Genomic DNA, 20799 nt, shown 5'->3' on the forward strand with positions numbered 1-20799 from the left:
GGAACTTACCTCTTCATAGAAATTGATCAGATTAGTCTGACAGGAACGATCCCTAGTAAATACCACCACACTATGTCCACACCACATATTGCCACCACATAGTGACCGAATAATACCACATACAAGGGACAAATATCACCACACCATGTCCAGACCACATATTACCACCACATAATGACTGAATACTACAATACTGATCACTAACAACAAAAAACCCACAATACTAAGTGCCATTGTATACAGGAACTCTATTTTTACTCTATGGATATGTATGTTGTGTTACTGGTTTCAGTGCCTGCAATAGAGGTCAAGATGACCAAATTCTCTCCTAATACTCATTATAATCTGTCGCTCAGTGGTAGAGCAGCAGCCTGTAAATGTGGAGACATGAGTTCAAGTCGTAGTGGAGAACTTTTGAGAAGAAGAGGAGAAAAAGCAAATATAAGGTAAATTATATTTTTACTAGATTGTGGCCCGATTCTAACGCATCGGGTATTATAGAATATGCATGTCCCCGTAGTATATGGACAATGATGATTCCAGAATTCGCGGCAGACTGTGCCAGTCGCTGATTGGTCAAGGCAACCTTTATGACATCATCGTTGCCATGGCAACCATTATGACATCTACGTCGATACTGTGCCCGTCGCTGATTGGTCGAGGCCTGGCGGCCTCGACCAATCAGAGACGCGGGGTTTCCATTATGACATCTACGTCGATACTGTGCCCGTCGCTGATTGGTCGAGGCCCAGGCGGCCTCGACCAATCAGAGACGCGGGATTTCCAGGACAGACAGAAAAACCCTTAGACAATTATATATATAGACTAGATTGCGGCCCGATTCTAACGCATCGGGTATTCTAGAATATGCATGTCCCCGTAGTATATGGACAATGATGATTCCAAAATTCGCGGCAGACTGTGCCCGTCGCTGATTGGTCGAGGCAACCTTTATGACATCATCGTCGCCATGCTGTGTTGTGGCCTGATTCTAACGCATCGGGTATTCTAGAATATGCATGTCCCCGAAGTACAGGGGTGTCAAACTGCATTCCTCAAGGGCTGCAAACAGGTCATGTTTTCAGGATTTCCTTGTATTGCACAGGTGATCATTTAATCACCTGCACAGAATGATTCCAGCACCTTGGGCAATGAGAAGGAAATCTTGAAAACACGCATGGTTTGAGGCCCTCGAGGAATGCAGTTTAACACCCCTGCCGTAGTATATGGACAATGATGATTCCAGAATTCGCGGCAGACTGTGCCCGTCGCTGATTGGTCAAGGCAACCTTTATGACATCATCGTCGCCATGGCAACCATTATGACATCTATGTCGATACTGTGCCCGTCGCTGATTGGTCGAGGCCTGGCGGCCTCGACCAATCAGAGACACGGGATTTCTACGTCGATACTGTGCCCGTCGCTGATTGGTCGAGGCCCAGGCGGCCTCGACCAATCAGAGACGCGGGATTTCCAGGACAGACAGACAGAAAAACCCTTAGACAATTATATATATAGATAATTGGTCATTATTGTTTTTACTACTTTTATAGGAAAAAAATATTTTTCTTCACCTCAGTATACAGGGACCATAGAAATACATTGTTATACATCCAATGTATCTCTATGGATATGTATATTGTGTTACTGGGTGCAGTGCCTACAGTAGAGGTCAGGATGATCAAATTCTCTCCTGGCTCTGTATAAGCTGTGGCTCAGTGGTAGAGAAATGAGTTCAAGTCCTGGGAAGTACTAATCATAAGTTAATGCATGAAGTATCTGTGCATATGGAGTACTGAGTGTTGCAAAAGGTGGGTTGTTAGTCAGTCAGTCAGTCAGTTAGTCAGTCTGACTGGGTATATGTGCAGGACATATATGGGCTACATATGCAGCACTATGTGGGGGGGCTTTATGGGGTACATATGCAGAAATTTCGTTTCCGCCCATATAGCCCTGCAATCCCCACATATATCCCTCAACTCCCACATATAGCCCTGCATATGTACCCCACATAGTCCCCCCACATATGTTCCCCACTCAGCCCCCACATAGTCCTGCATATGTACCCCACATAGCCCCCACCGCGTAGTCCTGCACATGTACCCCCCACATAGTCCTGAATATGTACCCCGTATAGCCCCCACATATGTTCTGCATATGTACCCCATAAAATTGTCCAAGATTTCTGGATGAAACCCAGGTGATTTCTCATATGCTTGTCCCTTAGACTGTCAGCTGAACTCGGTGATACCAGATACCCGGCCGACAGGGCCGGACTGGGACTAAAATTCAGCCCTGGCATTTGAAGTCACACAGGCCCACTTGTCACATGGTGACTGTATAATATCTTTGTACACTTGTAGGCTACAAGAAGTGAGGGGAGTGTAACACGACTATATAACATATAATTACAGCTGTATCCAGCATTACAGCTCAGCCCCCATAGAATGTAATACAGCACAGCCCCCATAGAATGTAATACAGCCAGCCCCCATAGACTATAATACAGCACAGCCCCATAGAATGTAATGCTGCACAGCCCCCATAGAATGTAATGCAGCACAGCCCCATAGAATGTAATGCAGCACAGCCCCATAGAATGTAATACAGCCAGCCCCCATAGAATGTAATGCAGCACAGCCCCATAGAATGTAATGCAGCACAGCCCCATAGAATGTAATACAGCCAGCCCCCATAGAATGTAATGCAGCACAGCCCCATAGAATGTAATGCAGCACAGCCCCCATACAATATAATGCAGCACAGGCCCATAGAATGGAATGCAGCACAGCCCCATAGAATATAATGCAGCACAGGCCCATAGAATGGAATGCAGCACAGCCCCATAGAATATAATGCAGCACAGCCCCATAGAATATAATGCAGCACAGCCCCATAGAATATAATGCAGCACAGGCCCATAGAATATAATGCAGCACAGACCCATAGAATATAATGCAGCACAGGCCCATAGAATGGAATGCAGCACAGCCCCATAGAATATAATGCAGCACAGCCCCATAGAATATAATGCAGCACAGGCCCATAGAATAAAATGCAGCACAGGCCCATAGAATGGAATGCAGCACAGCCCCATAGAATATAATGCAGCACAGGCCCATAGAATATAATGCAGCACAGGCCCATAGAATGGAATGCAGCACAGGCCCATAGAATGGAATGCAGCACAGGCCCATAGAATACAATGCAGCACAGGCCCATAGAATACAATGCAGCACAGGCCCATAGAATGGAATGCAGCACAGCCCCATAGAATATAATGCAGCACAGGCCCATAGAATGGAATGCAGCACAGGCCCATAGAATGGAATGCAGCACAGGCCCATAGAATACAATGCAGCACAGGCCCATAGAATATAATGCAGCACAGGCCCATAGAATGGAATGCAGCACAGCCCCATAGAATATAATGCAGCACAGGCCCATAGAATGGAATGCAGCACAGCCCCATAGAATATAATGCAGCAGAGGCCCATAGAATGGAATGCAGCACAGCCCCATAGAATATAATGCAGCACAGGCCCATAGAATGGAATGCAGCACAGCCCCATAGAATATAATGCAGCAGAGGCCCATAGAATGGAATGCAGCCAGCCCCATAGAATATAATGCAGCACAGGCCCATAGAATGGAATGCAGCCAGCCCCATAGAATATAATGCAGCAGAGGCCCATAGAATGGAATGCAGCCAGCCCCATAGAATATAATGCAGCAGAAGCCCATAGAATGGAATGCAGCCAGCCCCATAGAATATAATGCAGCAGAAGCCCATAGAATGGAATGCAGCCAGCCCCATGGAATATAATGCAGCAGAGGCCCATAGAATGGAATGCAGCACAGCCCCATAGAATATAATGCAGCAGAGGCCCATAGAATGGAATGCAGCACAGGCCCATGGAATATAATGCAGCAGAGGCCCATAGAATGGAATGCAGCCAGCCCCATAGAATATAATGCAGCAGAGGCCCATAGAATGGAATGCAGCCAGCCCCATAGAATATAATGCAGCAGAGGCCCATAGAATGGAATGCAGCACAGCCCCATGGAATATAATGCAGAAGAGGCCCATAGAATGGAATGCAGCCAGCCCCATAGAATATAATGCAGCACAGGCCCATAGAATGGAATGCAGCCAGCCCCATGGAATATAATGCAGCAGAGGCCCATAGAATGGAATGCAGCCAGCCCCATAGAATATAATGCAGCAGAGGCCCATAGAATGGAATGCAGCACAGCCCCATAGAATATAATGCAGCAGAGGCCCATAGAATGGAATGCAGCACAGCCCCATGGAATATAATACAGCAGAGGCCCATAGAATGGAATGCAGCCAGCCCCATAGAATATAATGCAGCAGAGGCCCATAGAATGGAATGCAGCCAGCCCCATAGAATATAATGCAGCAGAGGCCCATAGAATGGAATACAGCACAGCCCCATGGAATATAATGCAGCAGAGGCCCATAGAATGGAATGCAGCCAGCCCCATAGAATATAATGCAGCACAGGCCCATAGAATGCAATGCAGCACAGCCCCATAGAATATAATGCAGCACAGCCCCATAGAATATAATGCAGCACAGCCCCATAGAATATAATGCAGCACAGCCCCATAGAATATAATGCAGCACAGCCCCATAGAATATAATGCAGCACAGGCCCATAGAATATAATGCAGCACAGGCCCATAGAATGGAATGCAGCACAGCCCCATAGAATATAATGCAGCACAGGCCCATAGAATATAATGCAGCACAGGCCCATAGAATGGAATGCAGCACAGGCCCATAGAATGGAATGCAGCACAGGCCCATAGAATACAATGCAGCACAGGCCCATAGAATACAATGCAGCACAGGCCCATAGAATATAATGCAGCACAGGCCCATAGAATGGAATGCAGCACAGCCCCATAGAATATAATGCAGCACAGGCCCATAGAATACAATGCAGCACAGGCCCATAGAATATAATGCAGCACAGGCCCATAGAATGGAATGCAGCACAGCCCCATAGAATATAATGCAGCAGAGGCCCATAGAATGGAATGCAGCCAGCCCCATAGAATATAATGCAGCACAGGCCCATAGAATGGAATGCAGCCAGCCCCATAGAATATAATGCAGCAGAGGCCCATAGAATGGAATGCAGCACAGGCCCATAGAATACAATGCAGCACAGGCCCATAGAATACAATGCAGCACAGGCCCATAGAATATAATGCAGCACAGGCCCATAGAATGGAATGCAGCACAGCCCCATAGAATATAATGCAGCACAGGCCCATAGAATGGAATGCAGCACAGGCCCATAGAATGGAATGCAGCACAGGCCCATAGAATACAATGCAGCACAGGCCCATAGAATATAATGCAGCACAGGCCCATAGAATGGAATGCAGCACAGCCCCATAGAATATAATGCAGCACAGGCCCATAGAATGGAATGCAGCACAGCCCCATAGAATATAATGCAGCAGAGGCCCATAGAATGGAATGCAGCCAGCCCCATAGAATATAATGCAGCACAGGCCCATAGAATGGAATGCAGCACAGGCCCATAGAATGGAATGCAGCACAGCCCCATAGAATATAATGCAGCAGAGGCCCATAGAATGGAATGCAGCCAGCCCCATGGAATATAATGCAGCAGAGGCCCATAGAATGGAATGCAGCCAGCCCCTTAGAATATAATGCAGCAGAGGCCCATAGTATGGAATGCAGCCAGCCCCATAGAATGGAATGCAGCACAGCCCCCCCCCCCCAATAGCTCCACAATCCAGTCATCACTCATTGATAAAAAAACCCCACTCTACTCACCTTTCCTCCTGCCCCGTGCTGCTCTGTCTCTGGTGGTCTCAGCAGTCGCAGTCTGCCCGCCCGGTCACACAGCAGGTGCGCGATGATATGACGTCATCGCGCACACGCAGTGTCAGCGGCAGGCAGAGCGGGGAATGATGGGAGAGGAAGCGTCAGCAGACGCTCTCTCCTCTATCATTGCATTCAACTGTACCGGCGTCTATGACGCCGGTATAGTTGAATGCGGGGCCGGGAGTGCGCCGACAGCGGGGAGAGTGTGCTGACAGCGGCACACTCGAGCGGCCCACTACTGCCACCGGCCCTTCTGGCATTTGCCAGAACTGCCCGATGGCCAGTCCGGCCCTGCCGGCCGACATTATATGAGGGATCATAATTAATATCTAAAGATATGGAAAACTTTTAGTCTGACTTATCAGTAGGGGGCGTCACGACAGAGTGCCCTGGGCAGCATGAACACCAAATACAGCCCTGGTCATGGGTCTTATATAGACCTGATGACGCTATGCGGCCAGCCAATCACAGTAATGCCACAACCAAGATGGCTCTTCTGAAGCATCATCACTAGCTGTCTGGGGCAAATGTAAAGAGGAAGCAAGATGAGGAGAATGGTTTCATAAGGTGGGGGAGCTGGATATGTAATAACCCAGATCTGTCTATTAAACTGGAGCTCTGGTATCTTCTGTGCAGAGGATCGTTATGAAGTCTACATGATGTGCTATTACCATTTTGTCCTGTTAATCCCGTGCATCCTGTAATTCCTTGAGACCCTTTGTCACCTAAATAATGAAAAATACAAAATGTAATACACAGATGTCTGCAGATTTATGATCCTTGCCGCATCCATTTTATAGGAGCAACATACAAGTAGTTAATAGATGACCTACAAGGCCTAAGGCTCTATTCACACCTGTGTTTTCGTAGTGGAATATGGACTTTTTACATAATGGATGTAAACAGGCCCCATAGATATTGAAGACTAATTCAATTCCAAACTATACATGGATGTGAATTGGGGGTCACCCTTATGGATGATGGGGAAGAGGTCTGGCCATTCTCAAGTAGCGGGGAGTGTGACGCTTGGAAACTCCATTGTTGACTTCACATCGGTAATTTCACAATGGTTTCCAGCAGGTTTCATCATGAGTTGTATGGAATTGTCTGCTTGAGTTCTCTAGAATTTTGTCTCAGCCCCAACATAAGAATACCAGACATGGCATTAAGATAAAAGTGACACTATTTCTAGAAGTAGGCACGTTTTCCTTCATACATTCCCTGTAGGAGATGTCTACATGACCTGAACTCACCTTTTTGTCCTGTTAGTCCTCTGTCTCCTGGTTTCCCTAAAGCTCCCTGGTCACCTAATAACAATAAAACAGATAATGTAAGGCATAAATGTCTGTATAGAGATGTGACAGCTTCCCCATCTTACTGATAGGAGAAGAATACAAGTTGGTGATGCCCAGTTCCATTTAGAGTTAGGTCCAAGAAATACTTGGGCAGTGACCGAACCTCCGTGATTTCAGCTCCGCAGGACGTTATTATGGATTTAAAATGAAACATCTGAGGTGTAATTGAAGTGGAGACTTTCAGGTTTAATTAAAGGAGTTGAACAAAAATATCCTGTGAAACGTTTAGGAATCGCAGCCATTTTTCTATGGCACCTTCTCTTTTCAGGGGCTCAAAAGTCATTGGACAAATTAACTTCACCATAAATAGAATGTTGTTTTTTAGCACTTTGTAGAGAATCCTTTGTAGAGAATCCTTCGTAGGCCTGGAAGCCGTGGATGTACGGTGTTTGCGTCATTTTGCTCACTGCTTGTTGTAAACTGCTCTGGTGCGCTACTCGGAATAAACTTCAGCCTCTGCTTCAAGGAGAATTGCCCTCATTGTCTTCTCGGTTCTTCCAGCTCTCAGTAAGGACGTTCTAAAGGTACATTCACACTAAACGATATCGCTAGCGATCCGTGACGTTGCAGCGTCCTGGCTAGCGATATCGTTGTGTTTGATCTGGATCCCGCTGTGATATCGCTGGTCGTTGCTGAAAGATCAGAACTTTATTTGGTCGTCAGATCGGCGTGTATCATCGTGTTTGACAGCCAAAGCAACGATGCCAGCGATGTTTTACAATGGTAACCAGGGTAAATATCGGGTTACTATGCGCAGGACCGCTGTGCTGTACTTTACGGCCGGCAATCACAGTCAGTGCAGGAAGCAGACGGCAAGGGACGTGTGACAGACATCAGAGGGTGAGTATGTACTGTTTGTTTTTTTTACTTTTACAATGGTAACCAGGGTAAACATCGGGTTACTAAGCGCGGCCCTGCGCTTAGTAACCCGATGTTTACCCTGGTTACCCGGGGACCTCGGCATCGTGTCAGCGCCAGCCGTAAAGCAGAGCACAGCGGTGACGTCACCGCTGTTACTGCCGGCGCTGACACATTCAGTGCAGGGAAGCTCTCGGCAGCAGCGCGTGCATATTAGCAGCGCTCTTGCCGAAAGAAGTTTTAACCCTGTGGAAGCCGGCGGGGGACGTGACAGACATCAGAATGTGAGTATGTAGTGTTTTTTTTTTTTTACTTTTACAATGGTAACCAGGGTAAATATCGGGTTTCTAAGCGCGGCCCTGCACTTAGTAACCCGATGTTTACCCTCGTTACCCGGGGACTTCGGCATCGTTGAAGACAGTTTCAACGATGCCGAAGTCGTTCCCCTGATCGTTGGTCGCTGGAGAGAGCTGTCTGTGTGACAGCTCCCCAGCGACCACACAATGACTTACCAACGATCACGGCCAGGTCGTATCGCTGGTCGTGATCGTTGGTAAATCGTTTAGTGTGAAGGTACCTTTACACTCCCCTCAATTAATTTTAAGCCTAAATGCATACGTTGTGTTTTCATCGCGGAAAATACTCAGCATTTTACAGTACCAGCAAAGTGAATGGGATTTTGTAAATCTCATGTACACACTGCTTATTTTTTTTCCTTGCAGATTCAGTTCTGTATCATGTCGATTGTTGCAGTGTTTTTTTTGCAGTGTATTTCACCCATACTATTAAGTTAGGCAAAATATGCAACAAAAACGCATGTAAAAAACGTGTATTTTATGTAATGTTATTCCGGCCAACACATCAGGATTTGCAGCAGACTTCTTTTGCTGCAAATCCTGAACGTGTGCAAATAACCTTAGTCCCTGTCCTGTGTCCTCCCCCCCACAGTTTATAAGTAACTGTTAGTGTCATAATGAATTCGCGGGTGGGAGAAGACATTATCAGGGTCTTATAATGAATTGGGGGTGGGGAAGAATGCATGAGCCGCCACCTCCCAATTCATTACAAGTTCCTGATAGCATCTTTTCTCAACTTCCAAAGTGTCCTATGCACCTTACCGCCTCCTCTCCCACTCCCCAATAAATTTTAAGTCCCTAATAGTGTCATTATGAATTGGGGTGGGTTGGGGAATGATATTATCAGAGCTCTATAATGGAATGTGGGGTGGGGGAGGATGCTATCAGGGCCTTATAATGAATTGTGGGGTGGAGGAGGATGCTCTTGGGGACTTATCATCCTCCCCCACCATCCAATTCATCATAAATCCCTATTTAATGTCCTCCTCCCACCTCCCCCGTTCATTGTAAGTCCTGAAGTCCCTGTTCCCCCCCTTACTGCCATCCCAACCCTCCCCCAAGCCTCCCCCCACCTCTCCTCCTTGCCATGTACCTGGTGTACTAAAACAAAATAGAAAGTCCCTTACTTATCCATATGTTCCCACATGGCATTACATCTTTTTTTTCCCCTTCCACTCACCTTTCCATTAATATGCTTGGATACACCAGTGAACAGCCGTCATCTTTAGTAATGACCTTTTGTGTGTCAATGACTGTCAAGTCAGCAGTCTTCCCCATGATTGTGGAGCCCAAAGAAACATACTAAGGCAGAGGTGTCAAACTGCATTCCTCGAGGGCCGCCAACAGGTCATGTTTTCAGGATTTCCTTGTATTGCACAGGTGATAATTTTAATCACCTGCACAGAATGATTCCAGCACCTTGTGGAATGCTAAGGAAATCCTGAAATAGATCTGTTTATAATGACTCTATATAATATGAGTTTCACTTTTTGTATTGAAGAACTGAAATAAATTAACTTTTTGATGATATTCTAATTTTGTGAGAAGCACTTGTACATGTGATATTACCCGAAATAATAGGAAGTTAGTGTCTAAAATGCCCCAGTGGCCAGTGTGAGTATTGCAAGGTTTATATTTTTAATACAGATTGTGATGCGTAAAAAAAATGCCAAACAAAAAAAAAAAACACATTTAACAGAAAAAAACTGATTTAAACAACTGATCATTTTCTGATGATAGCTTCACTTTAATAAACTTGCAGATAAGGAATTCAAACAAATAGTAGCAAATATACAGTTTTTACCTTTGAGATTAGGCTGTTCATTTACTAGATTTACCTTTATGTCCCGGCAGTCCTGGAGGTGCCTGAAGTCCCGGATGTCCAGGGGTCCCTGGGCGTCCTCTTAGAATAGCCAATTTGTCTGATTCCCCAAAACCCAACAGATTTACATCTGTTGGGAAATAAGAAAAACTTGTCACATGTTGTATTACTTGGAGAGGATGTCTAGTTTATAAAACCTATTTTCAAATACTCATTTAACCCCTTCCCGACCTTTGACGCATACGCTGCGTCATGAAAGTCGGTGCCAATCCGACCTGTGACGCAGCGTATGCGTCATGGAGGGATCGCGCTCCTGCAGATCGGGTGAAAGGGTTAACTCCAATTTCACCCGATCTCCAGGAACAGGGGGAGTGGTGCTTCAGCCCAGGGGGGGGGGCTTCACCCCCTCGTGGCTACGATCGCTCTGATTGGCTGTTGAAAGTGAAACTGCCAATCAGAACGATTTGTAATATTTCACCCAAAAAAACGGTGAAATATTACAATCCAGCCATGGCCGATGCTGCAATATCATCGGCCATGGCTGGAAAACCTAATCTGTCCCCCCCCACACCCACCGATCTCCTCCCCAGTGCTCCGTTACGTGGTCCGCCCCCCTAAGTCGTCCTGTCCGCTCCTCCGTCCTCCTGTCCGCTCCCCCCGTGCTCCGGTCCCCCCCCCCGTGATCCGATCACCCCCCTTTCATACTTACCGGGCCTCCCGGTGTCCGTCCGGCTTCTCCATGGGCGCCGCCATCTTCCAAAATGGCGGGCGCATGCGCACTGCGCCCGCCGAATCTGCCGGCTGGCAGATTCGTTTCAGATGTATTTTGATCACTGCGATATAGCCTATCACAGTGATCAAAATAAAAAAAATAGTAAATGACCCCCCTTTATCACCCCCATAGGGACAATAATAAAAATAAATAAAATATATATATATTTTTTTTCTACTAGGGTTAGGGTTAGAACTAGGGTTAGAATTAGGGTTAGAATTAGGGGTAGGGTTAGGGTTAGGGGTAGGGTTAGGGCATGTGCACACAGTGCGGATTTGGCTGCGAATCCGCAGCGGATTGCCGCGGATCCGCAGCGGATTGGCCGCGGATCCGCAGCGGATTGGCCGCGGATCCGCAGCGGATTGGCCGCGGATCCGCAGCGGATTGGCCGCTGCAAATTCGTAGCAGTTTTCCATCAGGTTTACAGTACCATGTACACCTATGGAAAACCAAATCCGCTGTGCCCATGGTGCGGAAAATACCGTGCGGAAACGCTGTGTTGTATTTTCCGCAGCATGTCAATTTTGTGCGGATTCCGCAGCGTTTTACACCTGTTCCTCAATAGGAATCTGCAGGTGAAATCCGCACAAAAAAACACTGGAAATCCGCTGTAAATCCGTAGGTAAAACGCAGTGCCTTTTACCTGCGGATTTTTCAAAAATGGTGCGGAAAAATCTCACACGAATCCGCAAAGTAGGCACATAGCCTTAGGGTTAGGGTTGGAATTAGAATTAGGGTACCGTCTCACAGTGGCACTTTGATCGCTACGACGGTACGATCCGTGACGTTCCAGCGATATCCATACGATATCGCTGTGTCTGACACGCAGCAGCGATCAGGGACCCTGCTGAGAATCGTACGTCGTAGCAGATCGTTTGGAACTTTCTTTCGTCGCTGGATCTCCCGCTGTCCTCGCTGGATCGTTGTGACAGCGATCCAGCGATGCGTTCGCTTGTAACCAGGGTAAACATCGGGTTACTAAGCGCAGGGCCGCGCTTAGTAACCCGATGTTTACCGTGGTTACCAGCGTAAAAGTAAAAAAAAAAAAAACGTACATACTCACATTTCGGTGTCCTTCAGGTCCCTTGCCGTCTGCTTCCCGCTCTGACTGTCTGCCGGCTGGAAAGTGAGAGCACAGCACAGCAGTGACGTCACCGCTGCGCTCTGCTCTCACTGTACGGCGGCACTCAGTCAGAGCGGGAAGCAGACGGCAAGGGACCTGAAGGACACCGAAATGTGAGTATGTACGGTTTGTTTTTTTTACCTGGGACCTTGGCATCGTTGGTCGCTGGAGAGCGGTCTGTGTGACAGCTCCCCAGCGACCACACAACGACTTTCCAACGATCACGGCCAGGTCGTATCGCTGGTCGTGATCGTTGGTAAATCGTTATGTGAGACGGGACCCTTAGGGTTGGAATTAGGGCTAGGGTTAGAAATAGGGTTAAGATTAGGCTTGTGGTTAGGGTTAAGGATAGGCTTAGGGTTGTGTTGGGGTTACAGTTGTGGGTAGGGTTGGGATTAGGGTTAGGATTAGGGTTATGGTTGGATTTAGGGTTACGGGTGTGTTGGGGTTAGGGTTGTGGTTAGGGGTGTGTTGGGGTTAGGGTTGTTTTTAGGGTTATGGCTACAGTTGGGATTAGGGTTAGGGGTGTGTTGGGGTTAGTGTTGAAGTTAGAATTGAGGGGTTTCCACTGTTTAGGCACATCAGGGGTCTCCAAACGCAACATGGCGCCACCATTGATTCCAGCAAATCTTGCGTTCAAAAAGTCAAATGGTGCGCCCTCCCTTCCAAGCCCCGACGTGCGCCCAAACAGTGGTTTACCCCCACATATGGGATACCAGCGTACTCAGGACAAACTGGGCAACCTACTATTGGGGTCCAATTTCTCCTGTTACCCTTGCAAATATAAAAAATTACTTGCTAAAACATAATTTTTGAGGAAAGAACAATTATTTTTTATTTTCACGGCTCTACGTTATAAACTTATGTGAAGCACTTGGGGGTTGAAAGTGCTCACCACACATCTAGATAAGATCCTTTTGGGGTCTAGTTTCCAAAATGGGGTCACTTGTGGGGTGTTTCTACTGTTTAGGCACATCAGGGGCTCTGCAAATGCAATGTGACGCCCGCAGACCATTCCATCAAAGTCTGCATTTCAAATGTCACTACTTCCCTTCCAAGCCCTGACGTGCGCCCAAACAGTGGTTTACCCCCACATATGGGGTACCAGCATACTCACAACAAACTGGGCAATAAATATTGGGGTCCAATTTCTCCTGCTACCCATGTGAAAAAAAAATTGCTTGCTAAAACATCTTTTTTGAGGACAGAAAAATGATTTTTAATTTTCACGGCTCTGCGTTGTAAACTTCTGTGAAGCACTTGGGGGTTGAACGTGCTCACCACACATCTAGATAAGTTCTTTGGGGGGTCTAGTTTCCAAAATGGGGTCACTTATGGGGTGTTTCTACTGTTTAGGCACATCAGGGGCTCTGCAAATGCAATGTAACGCCCGAAGACCATTCCATCAAAGTCTGCATTTCAAATGTCACTACTTCCCTTCCGAGCCCTGACGTGCGCCCAAACAGTGGTTTACCCCCACATATGAGGTATCAGCGTACTCACAACAAACTGGGCAACAAATATTGGGGTCCAATTTCTCCTGTTACCCTTGTGAAAATAAACAATTGCTTGCTAAAACATCTTTTTTGAGGAAAGAAAAATGATTTTTTTATTTTCACGGCTCTGCGTTGTAAACTTCTGTGAAGCACTTGGGGGTTGAACGTGCTCACCACACATCTAGATAAGTTCCTTGGGGGGTCTAGTTTCCAAAATGGGGTCACTTGTGGGGGGTTTCTACTGTTTAGGCACATCAGGGGCTCTGCAAACATAACATGATTCCCGCAGACCATTCCATCAAAGTCTGCATTCCAAATCGTCACTACTTCCCTTCCGAGCCCCGGCATGTGCCCAAACAGTGGTTTACCCCCACATATGGGGTATCAGCGTACTCAAGAGAAACTGGACAACAACTTTTGGGGTCAAATTTTTCCTGTTACCCTTGGGAAAATTAAAAAATTCTGGGCTAAAAAAATATTTTTGAGGAAAGAAAACACATTTATTATTTTCACGGCTCTGCGTTATAAACTTCTGTGAAGCACTTGGGGGTTCAAAGTGCTCACCACACATCTAGATAAGTTCCCTTGGGGGTCTAGTTTCCAAAGTGGGGTCACTTGTGGGGAGTTCCTACTGTTTAGGCACATCAGGGGCTCTGCAAACGCAACGTGAAGCCCGCAGAGCATTCCATTAAAGTCTGCATTTCAAAACGTCACTACTTCCCTTCCGATCCCCAACGTGTGCCAAAACATTGGTTTACCCCCACATATGGGGTATCAGCGTACTCAGGAGAAACTGCACAACAACTTTTGGGGTCCAATTTCTCCTGTTACCCTTGGGAAAATAAAAAATTGTGGGTTAAAAAATCATTTTTGAGGAAAGAAAAATAATTTTTTATTTTCATGGCTCTGCGTTATAAACTTCTGTGAAGCACTTGGGGGTTCAAAGTGCTCACCACACATCTAGATTAGTTCCTTGGGAGGTCTAGTTTCCAAAATGGGGTCACTTGTGCGGGAGCTCCAATGTTTAGGCACACAGGGGCGCTCCAAACCCGACATGGTGTCCGCTAATGATTGAAGCTAATTTTCCATTCAAAAAGCCAAATGGCCTTCCCTTCCGAGCCCTGCCGTGCGCCCAAACAGTGGTTTACCCCCACATATGAGGTATCAGCGTACTCAGGACAAATTGGACAATAACATTCGTGGTCCAGTTTCTCCTTTTACCCTTGGGAAAATAAAAAAATTGTTGCGAAAAGATCATTTTTGTGACTAAAAAGTTAAATGTTAATTTTTCCCCTCCATGTTGCTTCTGCTGGTGTGAAACACCTGAAGGGTTAATAAACTTCTTGAATGTGGTTTTGAGCACCTTGAGGGGTGCAGTTTTTAGAATGGTGTCACTTTTGGGTATTTTCAGCCATATAGAACCCTCAAACTGACTTCAAATGTGAGGTGGTCCCTAAAAAAAATGGTTTTGTAAATTGTGTTGTAAAAATGAGAAATCACTGGTCAAATTTTAACCCTTATAACTTCCTAGCAAAAAAAAAATTTGTTTCCAAAATTGTGCTGATGTAAAGTAGACATGTGGGAAATGTTATTTATTAACTATTTTGTGTCACATAACTCTCTGGTTTAACAGAATAAAAATTAAAAATGTGAAAATTGCAAAATTTTCAAATTTTTCGCCAAATTTCCGTTTTTTTCACAAATAAACTCAGAAATTATCGACCTAAATTTACCACTAACATGAAGCCCAATATGTCACGAAAAAACAATCTCAGAACCGCAAGGATCCGTTGAAGCGTTCCTGAGTTATCACCTCATAAAGGGACACTGGTCAGAATTGCAAAAAATGGCAAGGTCATTAAGGCCAAAATAGGCTGGGTCATGAAGGGGTTAAACCAATAAGAACCCAATTTTGTCATTAAAGGGCGTCTGATGACAATTTTTTCCTACAAGATTGCTGGCAGCGCTTGATACAGAATCCATAAAAATACATGTTACCTACCTGGACAGGTGTCGTCTGCCCGGCTGCAGGTAAAGGTTGTACCGAGCAGGAGAACCAGTATGTTCTGCGATGAGAGGATCATGGCTCCTTCTCCCACTGCTGCTTTTACCTTCTGCAACAGCAGAGTTCACACAGTAAATGTACTGAGTGCAATCTTTGACCTCCATCTGCTGAAAAACAAAAAATGGGCGTTTAGGTAAAGGGAAAGAGAAAATTGGGCCAACGATCCAAATTGATCTGTATGGAAGTAATAAGGCAGCAAAAGAAACCACACTTCTATTTTCATATCATAATAGCTATAGTTTGGTGCAGCGTCGAACTGGAGCACCTTGGGGCCACCAGAGAAAATAATTCTTGAGGCCCACTATGTAACTACAGAGAAATAAATACAAGACCACCAATTGTGTGGTAAAACACGCTAATATCAGGGTATAATATTTTCTTCTCCGCTAGATTTCTAAAACTTAACATGAACAAATTCATCGTCTTTCCCCCATCTCATGCGACCCCTCCAAACGAACCTATCTATTACAGTAAACGGCTGCCCACTCTCCCCAGTCCCCCAAGCTCGCTGTCTCGGGGTAATCCTCGACACTGATCTCTCCTTCAAACCACATATCCAAGCCCTTTCCACTTCCTGCCGCCTTCAACTCAGAAATATTTAACGGATCCGTACATTCCAAAACCAAGTCTGCAAAAACCCTAGTCCATGTCCTCATCATCTTCCACCTCGACTACTGTAACCTCCTGCTCTGTGGCCTCCCCTCTAACACTCTTGCCCCCCTCCAATCTATTCTAAACTCTGCTGCCCGACTAATCCACCTGTCCCCCCGCTATTCCCCGGCCTCTCCCCTCTGTCAATCCCTTCACTGGCTCCCCATTGCCCAGAGACTCCAGTACAAAACCCTAACCATGACATACAAAGCCATCCACAACCTGTCTCCTCCATACATCTGTGACCTCGTCTCCCGGTACTTTCCTGCACGCAACCTCCGATCCTCACAAGATCTCCTTCTCTACTCCCCTCTTATCTCCTCTTCCCACAATCACATACAAGATTTCTCTCGCGCATCACCCCTACTCTGGAACTCTCTACCACAACATATCAGACTTTCACCTCCCATCGAAACCTTCAAAAAGAATCTGAAGACCTACCTCTTCCGGCAAGCCTACAACCTGCAGTAACCACTGATTGACCAAACCACTTCACGACCAGCTCTATCCTCACCTACTGTATCCTCACCCATCCCTTGTAGATTGTGAGCCCTCGCGGGCAGGGTCCTCTCTCCTCCTGTACCAGTTGTGACTTGTATTGTTCAAGATTATTGTACTTGTTTTTATTATGTATACCCCTCCTCACATGTAAAGCGCCATGGAATAAATGGCGCTATAATAATAAATAATAATGATAATAATAATCATAATATAAGGTAGTGTATGTCTTAATTATGTAGCAGGGGTTGGGGTAGCCCCCTCATAGAATATAATGTAGCCCCCTCATAGAATATAATGTAGCCCCCCCATAGAATATAATGCAGCCCCCTCATAGGGTATGATGCAGCCCTCACACAATATAATGCAGCCCTCCTCATATAGTATAATGCAGCCCCTCCACAGAATATAATGTAGCCCCCTCAGAGTATAGTGCAACCACCTCATAATCTTGGCATCTTCATCGCCAGCTGTTTTCTCGGTTGAAGCTAGCATGTATGGACTCCTTCCAGGTCCTGACTACAGGCCATACATTCTAGCTGTCTCCTGGAAAGGAAAGTATCCCTTACACTCTAGCGTCCACCCTGCACACAGTGCTAGCCTCAGCCAGCGGCAAACAGTGCCCGCTATTAAAGTAAAATGAATATTCACTGCTCTCCACGCCCATGGGGGTGTGGGGAAGCGTGAATATTAATTTCTCTTTAGCAGCGGGGACAGGCTCCTGTCTCCAACTGCTGCACCGCTGGCACCGAGTGGGCCCCCCTGACTCAGGGGCCCCATAGCAGCTGGGTGTGCCGCTATTAGTGACATGCCACTGGCTGGGGGCCCCTGGGGCAGTGGGGGGCCCTGTATGCCAGCAGGTGTAAGTGCCTGGACCCCCCGGAGAAGCCTCCGGTTCCCCGTTGGGCCAGTCCGACCCTACATGTATTGTTCTTGCACAGGGGCCTCTTCTGTGTCCTGATTGAGACAAGGATCAGAGTCCTGCAAGATCAGGGGTGGAGATATCATTGATGAAACCTAGTGTCAAAGGGGTAAGGGGCCACTAGCACCTCCAAAGCAGGTGGCATTGTGCATTATGATGAGTTATTGGGCTGCAGGGGGCCCATATATTGGTCCTGTACAGGGGCCCACTTCTGTCTGTGTCCTCTATAGGAAGAAACTATATAGGGACTGAAATACCAAATAATCCTTGTACCGCCAGCCAATGTTCTAAGAGGTTGTGGAGAGCGGAGTCTCCTGGGAAGGAGTGAGAGAGGAGAGGAAGGGGGAGCAATTTCAGCAAAGCTTTCATTTCACTGCTTCTGTTTGGAAGGGATTGATTCCTGTTAAATATATATCAGTATATTGGTCGGGCAGTAATGAGCACCGCTCAGGACATAGGGGGAGGCTGATGTCACCAGGTTCTGCATTGCTGAACTCCCAGGAAAACAGCAGAGGATGAAGAAATCTAGAGGATGTTTCCTTGCACAGCTGTCCTTCCACTGTTATTTAGGAATTGCTTGCATGGCTTAACATAGGCTTTAATGGGATCTAATAGCAATCAGCCTTGGTAATTCTACCTTGTCATAAACTCTAGCAAGCTGGGACATGACTGGACCAGTGGGATGATGATGATGATGGTGATGTGAAGACTCCATGGCTTTTGCAGTCTTTGGAGCTTGTGCTGTCAGTGACTTGCAGCTTTAAGTCAGATGGTGGGAGTGCGCTTGCTCTCCTACATATGTATGAAGAAGCAGATCCTACTCCCCCACATTCAGTCTGCCAGAGACAGGCTGAGAGGAGGACCACTGGGCTGCTGCAGAGACCTGACAGCCTCTCACATCTCTGGGGTATGCAGCTACCAAATCCAAGAGGGGCATGCAGTCTCCCCCCCCCCCCATCATATATTCCCAAAATCTACAAAACAGCATCTGGGATCTGGAGTCGTGACTGGGGTCTCTGTGCATCTGGAATAAATCATCTACTGTTCAGCTGCTGACTTTGGAGCTGCTGGATTGCTTTTTTTTCTTCATCTTGGATTATAATATTCTGACCATGATGCACATTTTGTATGATGCCCTGGTTTTGGAAAGAGCTCTACCTTAAAATAGGTCTTCCAGGTCCATGTCATCTAGCACAGACTTGGCTGCTTGGCTGTTTTCTAACAGGACCCTAGAAGCATCCAAACCTCTTGTTCTCACATACTTCCCAGATTGTTACCTCCTCCCTTACGCCCCCTTGTGTTGGTGGTGCAATTCCTGACCTTACAGCACTGCTCCCCAAAAAAAGAAGGAAGAACATATTGACCATGAATGAACCCTTTCTACTTTGTTCTGAAGAACAACCTCTCCAACATCAATGGTGCACCATGGATTAACAGTGAGGACCAAAGTAATGCTATTCACTGCTTTCTTAAGGACCACTTTTAATCAATAACCCTCTTCTTTTGAGAAACAAGATGTATCATTAGGACCTTGGGGAAAAAAATCTCTACAAAGCCGATCCAGAATTATCATATTCAAAGTTTTATCTATGAGTCAAGCATAATGCCATCTTGACCAGTTTTCAGAGACTTCAGAGACCATCTTTGACCTCAGGATGAGCCTTCAGAGGGTTAGTAGACTCCATCCAACCTTTGTCCCTTATGACCTTACTAAACATTTAGGGTTCTGGTGCAATTTTGAAGGATCAGATAAAGAGTGAACCTCCAATCTCTACTGACATCCAAAGAGTTTTCTAATGATGAGACCCCTTGACCTTTTCCTGAGGCCATGAGCTGACACTGCTGTTCCCAACTTCCCTCCTTCTGGGGAAACATCAGAAATCCAGCAAGAAACCAAAATGTGATCGTCCGCAAATACAAAACAGGTACTGACAATTGCTTATTTCTTGTGTTGCCTGTTCCTCTTGCAGATGTGTAAAATACTGGGAAAGAGCAAGCAGTTAACCCTTGCAACCTGATTACCATCGCTACTGATTAGATTGAAAGCTTCAGGTCATTTGCAGAAAATATTATGTCTCTGTACCCGTATATGATGCTAGAAAATAAGAAAAAAAATACATTGGAAATACTAAACTGATGTAGCTGGCAGCCTGGCACTGATACTCAGATTGCAATTTCGCACAATTTTTCTGCATGGTATATATATATATATATATATATATATATATATATACACATATATATGTATATAGATATCTATATAGACAGATATTATCTATCTATCCATATTTATATATTTTCTGTTTATATATTTTTATTATATATATATATATATATATATATATATATATATATATATATATATATATATATACTTTTTTATGGAAATTCTCTTCTTAAACTAAAAATGACTTAACTCATGATTATTCACCCTCCCATTAGATCATCAGTTATTAGCAGATTGATGATTGCTTTGGGAGATGATGGAGCTTTGATGTCATTTCCAATTTTTACATTTCAGAATAGGTTTCTCAGCATGGTGGAATAATCACAAGCCCCCAACTTCACAGTATAGGGGACTTGTAGTTCCACAGCCTAGAACTGGTTTAAGTCATTAACGTATATTAGGATGATGAGATTAAGCATGATAAATGGGGTCTATGTGTACATATACAGTTAGGTCCATATATATTTGGACAGAGACAACATTTTTCTAATTTTGATTATAGACATTACCACAATGAATTTTAAACAAAACAATTCAGATGCAGTTGAAGTTCAGACTTTCAGCTTTCATTTGAGGGTATCCACATTAAAATTGGATGAAGGGTTTAGAAGTTTCAGCTTCTTAACATGTGCCACCCTGTTTTTAAAGGGACCAAAAGTAATTGGACAGATTCAATAATTTTAAATAAAATGTTTATTTTTAGTGCTTGGTTGAAAACCCTTTTTTTGGCAATGACTGCCTGAAGTCTTGAACTCATGGACAT

At 45.5% G+C, this 20799-nt stretch overlaps 1 protein-coding gene across 2 annotated transcripts in view; it reads left to right on the forward strand.

The window, feature by feature from the left end:
• LOC143805998 (leucine-rich repeat and fibronectin type III domain-containing protein 1-like protein) overlaps positions 1-20799 on the forward strand; it is a 334629-nt gene that overhangs the window by 235026 nt on the left and 78804 nt on the right. Inside the window, exon 1 of one of the 2 annotated variants that reach the window (XM_077285871.1) lies at positions 18643-19734. The exons of the other annotated variant lie outside the window; for it this stretch is intronic. The gene's annotated coding sequence lies outside the window, so the exon portion shown is untranslated. Of the gene's footprint in view, positions 1-18642; positions 19735-20799 lie in introns of those variants that run through there. 2 annotated transcript variants of the gene reach the window in all.

Source organism: Ranitomeya variabilis, chromosome 2 (assembly GCF_051348905.1).
Source record: "Ranitomeya variabilis isolate aRanVar5 chromosome 2, aRanVar5.hap1, whole genome shotgun sequence".
Classification (NCBI taxonomy): domain Eukaryota; kingdom Metazoa; phylum Chordata; class Amphibia; order Anura; family Dendrobatidae; genus Ranitomeya; species Ranitomeya variabilis.